Source organism: Heliangelus exortis, chromosome 7 (genome assembly GCF_036169615.1).
Source record: "Heliangelus exortis chromosome 7, bHelExo1.hap1, whole genome shotgun sequence".
In the NCBI taxonomy this organism is placed as follows: Eukaryota; Metazoa; Chordata; class Aves; order Apodiformes; family Trochilidae; genus Heliangelus; species Heliangelus exortis.
This window is the reverse complement of record NC_092428.1, coordinates 11,438,183-11,446,050: the sequence shown is the minus strand read 5'-3', so window position 1 is coordinate 11,446,050 and position 7,868 is coordinate 11,438,183. Positions and strand designations below refer to the sequence as shown.

The 7,868-nt window shown below is 37.6% G+C and overlaps 1 long non-coding RNA gene across 1 annotated transcript; it reads right to left on the bottom strand.

Moving 5' to 3' along the window:
• Window positions 1-3,180: 3,180 nt before the first annotated feature.
• On the bottom strand, window positions 3,181-3,645 carry LOC139798042 (uncharacterized). Its single transcript, XR_011726679.1, has 2 exons — window positions 3,573-3,645; window positions 3,181-3,432 (listed from the first exon to the last, which is right to left on the bottom strand). It is a non-coding gene; the product is annotated as an uncharacterized lncRNA (long non-coding RNA).
• Window positions 3,646-7,868: the final 4,223 nt, after the last annotated feature.

Sequence of the window (7,868 nt, the reverse complement as noted above, 5' to 3'; positions counted from 1 at the left end):
AAAGCAGTTTTAAAGACAACCTATAAGGAGAGTAGTGTATTTTAAGTGAATTTGTTAATTTTGCCTCCATTTTAAAAGATTGTCCTCCAGTAGCCAAGACAGTTACTTTTCTTGGAGAATGTACAAGGCAATAACTGAAAAATTGTTGGAAAAGTCTACTGTTCCTGTGTACAACACAAGTCTTTTGTGATCTTTTTACCCAGGACTGCCAAATCCAAGCAGATACTATTGAAAACCTCTATAGTTTTTGGGTCATGAGAAAGAAAGGTTTGATTCATTTTAAAACTAGCACCAGGTCACATTGCTCTGTGTCTCTTGACTGTATGAAACGAACAATTTGCAAATACAAATTTGCTCAAATGTACGTTGCTATAGTATCTAAAGTATCAAAACTCCTATTATTTAATCTTTGCTTATAAATAAGCCAAACTATCCTTTGATGCCTTTTTTGGGTTTGTTTGTTTGTTTTGGTTTTGTTTTTGTTTTTTTCTTCCATGGTAGCATGTTCATGACCTCCACCGGGGGTGTGAGTGAACCCCTTTTGTTGTTTGTGTTTTTTGTCTGTACTGTTTCTATACAATTAAGGTCCTGTGAAAAGGAGGAAGAGGCAGCAGGAGGTAGGAACAAGCTGGGCTATTTTGGACCAGTGTCCCATTAAATGTTCTCTCTCTCCTTAACTCACTCCAAACTTCTATTCATTCATTCACTTTGTATTAGTCTTTAACCTGCACTAAAACCTGTAGGACACTGATACTTTGACATTGTTGGGAAAGAATTAAAGAATCAACCAGGGATGGCTAATATTTCTTGCCTTATTTTATAGCAGAACAGCAGGAATTCAAAGTCTTTAAAGCTCTGGTACTTTGACTCTTTTATGCTGCTGAGATTCTGAAATAAAAATGTGTTTGGTAAAGGAATTCAAATTAGCACCGGGTCACATAATTCCCCTGTTCTGAATATGGCCAATCAATGGCATCTCTAAGGCATCTAGAGGCAAGAGCTATGCAATTTCTGCTCATGCAGAATAATATTCCTAGCGGGGAAATTTCTGCTAATTAAAACTCTTGCCAAGTAGAGTCTTTTTTTCTTTTTTTTTTTCCTTTTTTCCCCCCCCTTCTTTTTCTTTTCTTCTTAAATAGATTGAGTCAAAGCTTTGCAAGCCAGGACTTGGAGAAAGTCTCCCTATATACTTAGAGCAATGCTTTCAAGATTTTAAACTGCAGATTTAAGCTTCCTGCTAAAATCATTGTCATATAGTGTTACAGACTCTTAATAACAGCTTACATATGAAAACCCCCCAACCAAACAAATACGTTTTCTTATGGAATTAGACATTTTTACAACAGAATTATTGTAAACTCTACAATAGTTTTGTACTATTTTGCTGTAGAACATAATTTAGGAAGTACATAGGAAATATTTAAGGGGAGATATAGGAAACCAGGAGTTATAGCTATTATTTTTTTTCTATGGTAAAATAAACAAACAAATAAATAAAATAACTCCCTTTAGGGTTAGATGTGTCTACACTAAAGTAATAATTAAAGTAATTTTGCTTGACTGTATTGTCAATAATAAAGTCAGTAGCAGGCATAATGAAAGTTAAAGCTCCAGGGAAGTTAATGAAACAGAAATTATTATTATTTTATAACTGAACTTGGGCTACAGTCCAATTTTTTCATTACTACTTATTGTAGTGAAGCTTATTCATTTTTCCCTCACAAATAATGCTACACAATTAGATAGGCCCATACATTGCTATAAGTATATAACTTATTAATTAGAAATTAACTGAATGAAGTGCAGTGACCTTCAGGTTCTCATAGAAACTGGTGTCAGAACTCTAATAACCCTTTTCACATTCCATCCAAAGTCACATGGTGTGGCAAGAATGATATACGGTCATTAAAAAAAGGTTTTTGCATTTTGTCCATGTTTTTTCTGAACAATAGTGTCTTAATACCCAAAAAAGAACAAAAAGTTACAGTAGTGTTTAGGTCTCAGAGGAAGCAGGATACCCAGAGCTTATTCAGAACTCTGGAAGGCTCTTAATGTTAAACAAACAATTTGAGCATATCAGGCAGTGTCTGTTGATGGTAGGGAAAGCTTTACCTCTTCAGGTGCAGCACTCACTGTCCCAGTCCATCCTATCAGCTCAAGAACAAGCTCTCACCTTGGATTTCCATTCTTGATCCACGCTGTCTCATATTCCAGTCTGTGGCAAGAACAGCCCCCTCTGGGCTCCCCCTCTTTCATCTTTAGCGAAAAAAAGTTTATTTTTTTTATACTGCTAAGAAGCAAGGCTTGTTTCTCCATCGTACCACACTATCAATGGTGCATAACTACAGAACATAAGGAATTGGGTGCCAACATGCACAGACTCAGTTCAATTCAGCTTAGTTTATCCCACCTTAGTGTAGATGTCCAAAACTGTTCATGTTGCCTATGTTCTAGGGGTAATGTGTTGCTTTTTGGTGGCTATAAAAGAAGTCTATCAGCTAGCTGAGATGTGCTGCAGGTGATTTTCATTCTAAGGGGGTGGTTGTGTGAGGTAGAGAGCACATTCCTCTTCCATTAGTTTCACTGGCATATCCCCCAGATTAATCTTTTGAAAGACTGGATTCAGCTTCAGTTTCTCTTTACACAATTGGCATGTAACAGGTATTGAGATTTTAATCCCTTATTTCCTATCAGTAATAAAAATGGCTTGAGTATCTATCACTTTTCCAGCTTTATGTCCATGAGAGTTCAGGATTTATTCTTCCATATTAGAAGACTTTCAGATCACAGGTCTGTCCAATTGAAGCCAGAGACCTGTGTTTCTACCTCAAAGTCCATCATTTAAACTTCCAATGAGCTTGGCGTAGAAAATTATTAGACAAGTATCTCACATTCTGTTGCTGTCCAGAAGCTGCCAGCCTCTCCTGGAAGATTTTGTTCCTCCAAAGGTTACTAAATGCAAAGATGTCAGCTGGTATTAGCAGAAGGAGGAATTCTGTGATGTTACTAGGCAGTGGCCTGAAACAAAGATCATGCTTTGTTTTATTTTATTTATTTATTTATTCATTCTTCCAGCAGGCACTTAAAGTTTTCAGTGAGCCATACACTACCACGTAAAGTCATTTAAGAAGAAAAAAAAGCTAGATTTTTTCCCCATTAAAATAGGAAATTCTATGGAAATTCCAGTGGCAACTCATATTTATTGAAAACCTGTTCACCCAGGTTGGAAATGCTGCCTTAGAACTTGGTTGAGCTGCAATAGCTCCCATCATGGTTGGAGAGATCCCCCCTTACTGAATGTAAGATGATGTGCACCATGAGTGCCATTGTGCTTTGCTTCCATGGCAGGGGGAAGGTATAGACTATGCAAGAAAATGAGGGCACCAGGCAATCAGATCACTTATATTGTGGCTGAAGCAAAAATAGATGTCTCTAGAGAGGAAAGCAGGCTGTGTGTTAAAATCCAATTTCCTGTTCAAAATAAATTTTAAGGAAATATTTCAAGCAGCCATCAGTCTTTATGCTCGAGACAGCAATTTAAAGGGCTTTGAATTTTTTGTCCTTTTACTTACTCGGCTTGTTCCCTCGGCAGCAAAAACTCTTACTGAGCGAGTAAAGCTCAGGGCTCAGCCTGGGGCACTTAACAGGCAAAATAGATACCTGCCAGGCAACAGTTGCCAGTGTAAACATTTGTGATTTTCAGGGCAATGAGTGGGAATGGGAGATGGGTTACAGTGACTTGGTGAGACTGCAGTGGACCATTGTGTATCTTGCATCAGTGCTAAGATGGCCAATTGTAACGTGCATCTTCAGACTCCTGTTTACAAGTGGAATTTAAAAGCTGTGGAAAGAAGTAGCAGCAGCTGGGAACCATCTATGACCACAGCTGTTTTTGCAAAGCTCTTCTTGCATATTGGGTTGGGATCTCTCCAGGGTTTTCTTGGTCTCAGTAGTGCTGCAAAGGAGAGAAGGATGTATTGTGCAGATAATACAGGAAGGTTTCTGCATATGGAGGACTAGAGGAGACAAATCTTGGGCGGGTGTTTTTGAAGGATGAGGAGCAGCTGCTGACCAGTAGATGGCAAGCGTGCCCTTGGGTCAAGGCTAATCCATTGCCCTCTTGTGTAAGGGACACTGTCATATCCTTAGGGTGACAGCTAGGCTCCGTTATCATCCTGTAGCGTTCTCACAGCGAGCAACTCTGTCATCCCCAGTGTTTCCAGACTGCATATTCACAGCCTGCTAAGCTTTATGATAGCTGTGGCTGACCTCCTGCATGGTGCTTGTGGGAGAATCTTGACCAGTGATGTGAGGTACTCTTGGTGATTGATTGCAGCTCTCCCCTGAACTAATATTTCCATTAATATTTAGGTTTTTTTGTTTTTGTTTTTTTGTAAACCCTGCAGATTCAGACACAGCTCTTTTTTTCTTTGAACTGCAGTATGTTGTCTATGCAAGAATAAGAGGTTCTCCTGCTCTTCCCAGAAGTGAGAGCATTGCAGTAATTAATAAAGGCAGCTATGAACACACAGAATCCTGATCAGTGGGGTCTCATCCACGGATGTAACTGGATGCTGGTTTAGTTTCAGAGTGTATTAAGTACTGTGGATGGAAAATGCTGCAGAGTGGATTGTGCTCTGATAGGGTGAAGAAGGAAATGATCTTCTGGAAAGCTCTAGTTCCTAAAAATTCTGTAGTTCTGTTAGTGGAAAAAATATGGGCACAGCTGCTGCCCCTTTATAACTGCCACATCAACAGCCTGGCTGTTGCTGGTGATTTTCCAGACAGGTTTTTTCTATCCTGGTCTTCTCAAACCAAGACAGACCATGATTACATACTATTTATTTATTTATTTATTTATTTATTTTTAACTAAGTTAGAATCCTTTTAGGACCAGATGATACTTTTGTGGCTTTGCTCTGAATTGGTGGTGATAATATAGTGGCCATGATGGTCAGAGTCAAGAGGTAGGAGACTCAAGGCAACCTTTAGGAGCATTCTCTCCCAGAGCAGGTGTTCTGAATATGAAAGTAGAGGTAATATTTTGTATTAGATAACTAGCATGGGGAGGCTGGAAGTTTTTCTGAATTTTCCAGCTATGCTTGTTGTTCTAATGAGAACTATTGCCTCTATGTGACTTGATTTTGAATCTCTGATATCTCCTCTCTTGTTTCTTTTTTTGTGTAAATACTTCTCTTCCAATTTAGGCATTTCAACAATTCAGCAGATTTTATTTCTCTAGATATAGCCCTCTTTCCATATTTCCTGGACTCATTTGTGTCTTTTTCATTTTCCCAGAGTCAATATTTTTGAAGGGAGATACCAACATCCCTCACCTGTTCCTGAGAAAACCCTGTTCTCTTCTTCAGCCTTAAGCAGAAATATGCATAAGTATGTGAGTGCAATTTTCCTTTGTATTTCTCCATTCAGCTGTTTAATTTGAAAGAGTCATTTAGGTTATCATCCCATATCATATTCAATATGCTTAAGAAAACCCCAACAACCAACAATAAAAGTGGTAATAAACAGAATTCACACTTTATGTATAAACCTACTTCATACATTACTGTTGCATAGTTTTGGTCCACATGCATATTTGCTTGTAAAAGAATACTAAATGGATGTTTTCTGTTTTTCTTTTATACTAAGTTATAGGCCAAAATGTAATGTCACTACACTAACTTTGGAATTGCACCCCAGATGAATTCAGCCCTGACAGCTGTTAAATTCTTGCTGTGATTGATCTCAGCTTGCTCAAAAAGGGAGCATGCCTGACTGGCAACCACAGAAATCATCAATTGAAGCTCCACCAAAATTCACATTCCTTGTAAATTGAAAAATTTAGCTTTGAAATAAAGTTCTTTGTTCTTCAATCTAACACTAACTATTCCCTAACATTGTATAACTCCCTAGCTATTAGGAGGATGCTAATTAAAACAGAATGGATTGAAGTATTTGAGTCAAGAAAAACAAGAACATGATTCTAAATGAGGTATCGTGCAACTTCTTAGCATCTTGTGGCATCTTATCTCTGATATTTCATTGCCCTCCACCCCACTTATCATAGATACACACACATGTAAGTAAACTAAGGCCTATTCTTGGCATACTTATTTTATAAATTAGAAACCACCCATCATCTGTAAGGATGACACAATATGAATACTTTCCCAATTCTTTCTCCCAAACTCTATGAAAAGGGGCAGAAAGAAGAAATAACAGAAATTCCATAATGCTCGCTTGGAGTTGCTTTACAGCAAATCAATGAAAAAAGCTTGTACATAAGAATTGTCACAGAAGAGTCATGAAGTTAACACTAGGGTTTTTTTTCAGTACTTAAAGCTACGATTGCGTGTGAATTCAATAAATTTCTACTTTGCAAAGTTCTAATACAACATCTTAGATTTAAATTCTTGGTATAAAAGATAAAAAAGGAACAAACAGATACTAAAAAATGGACCATCCATAATGGATAGGTTACTCAGCATTGGACTAAAAAGATCACTGAGCTAGTGGCATGGCAGTATCTTTATTCCTCCCAAATGGCACTGTACATTTTCTTATTTTTTTTTTTTATATGCTAGTGATTTCTACCTCAAATTGCTACTTCCACTTGATCAGCACTGGTAATTTTCTGCAAGCTTACACGAGTTGCCTGGGCCAGATGTACTACATTCATGGTGGGGGTAGGTAGGACAGGGAAATTCAGAAACACAGGTAGTTAGCTTGTGATTAGAATAAACTACATACTGACTCTCAGATAGGCATAAACTCTACATTTCTAGTGCCTTTAGCAATAAAAGAAGTAAAAACTTATTAGTCATCCCTAATATCAGAAAATAACAAATGCAGGGAGCAGGTTATTTTACTTGAAATCACTACTTTTTGGAAGGGAACGGTAGATTGAAGCTACTTGTTATTAATGGCACAGCATTGTTTTAATGTTTTTTGGTCCCATATTCCAAGTTTTATTACATTCAAAAGAATGCCTGTGCAATTTCATAAATACAACATTTGCAGAAGCAGCATGAAATAGCTGTGTCAAATTTGCTCGATTTCCTGTCATTGAGAGGGCTAAAAGATCTTTTTTACAGAAGACCCTGAAGCAGTGGAGGAGACATGCTGGAGGCCAGAGCATTTTATGGATATGAAAACCAAATAACAGTGAAGAACAGTTAGGTAGAACTGAACCTGCTGTGGCACAGCAGAATGGAATGGATAACCTTTTGGTGTTCTTCCCCACCCTATTTCCTATATATTACTTCCAAATGGAGAAAATGATTCTTATCTAACCTTGTATTTACAAAGCAATGGGGTGATATGTACCCCATATGTACCAGTCTGGGTAGTGAACTTGACAAAACTGTGCACAAAGCACTGAATTTGCAAAGTAAATTCCTATTTCCACCCATGTAAGGGAGTTGGGAGTAGATGATCTGTAATGTCTCTTCCAACAGAAACCATTCTATGAATCTATGATAATATGATGGTATCAGTAGCAAGTGCAGACACTGTATTTGTGGTGAGATTTTGCCCCATGTTGCCATCTTAAACACTTTGTAAACTCTAGATCTTCAATAAAATCTGCATCTTAGTTTAAGAAATATCTCAGCACCTGTGCAGATCAAATAGAATGTTAAAAATTATTTCAATTCTTCATCTGATTTGTTCTGTCATTATGAACTTCTTTAGATGGATTCTGAAGTGCAAAACACGTTGCCCATGGCTTGCATGGAAAGAAGGGATCTTAAGACTGTTAAATTAATTAGCAGTTCCTAAATAAATTAAGTACCTTGCTTTAAATGTAAGATAGGTAACTGCTGATTGTTAGCGATAGTCTTAAAGACACTTTCCTCACACCTTCCCAT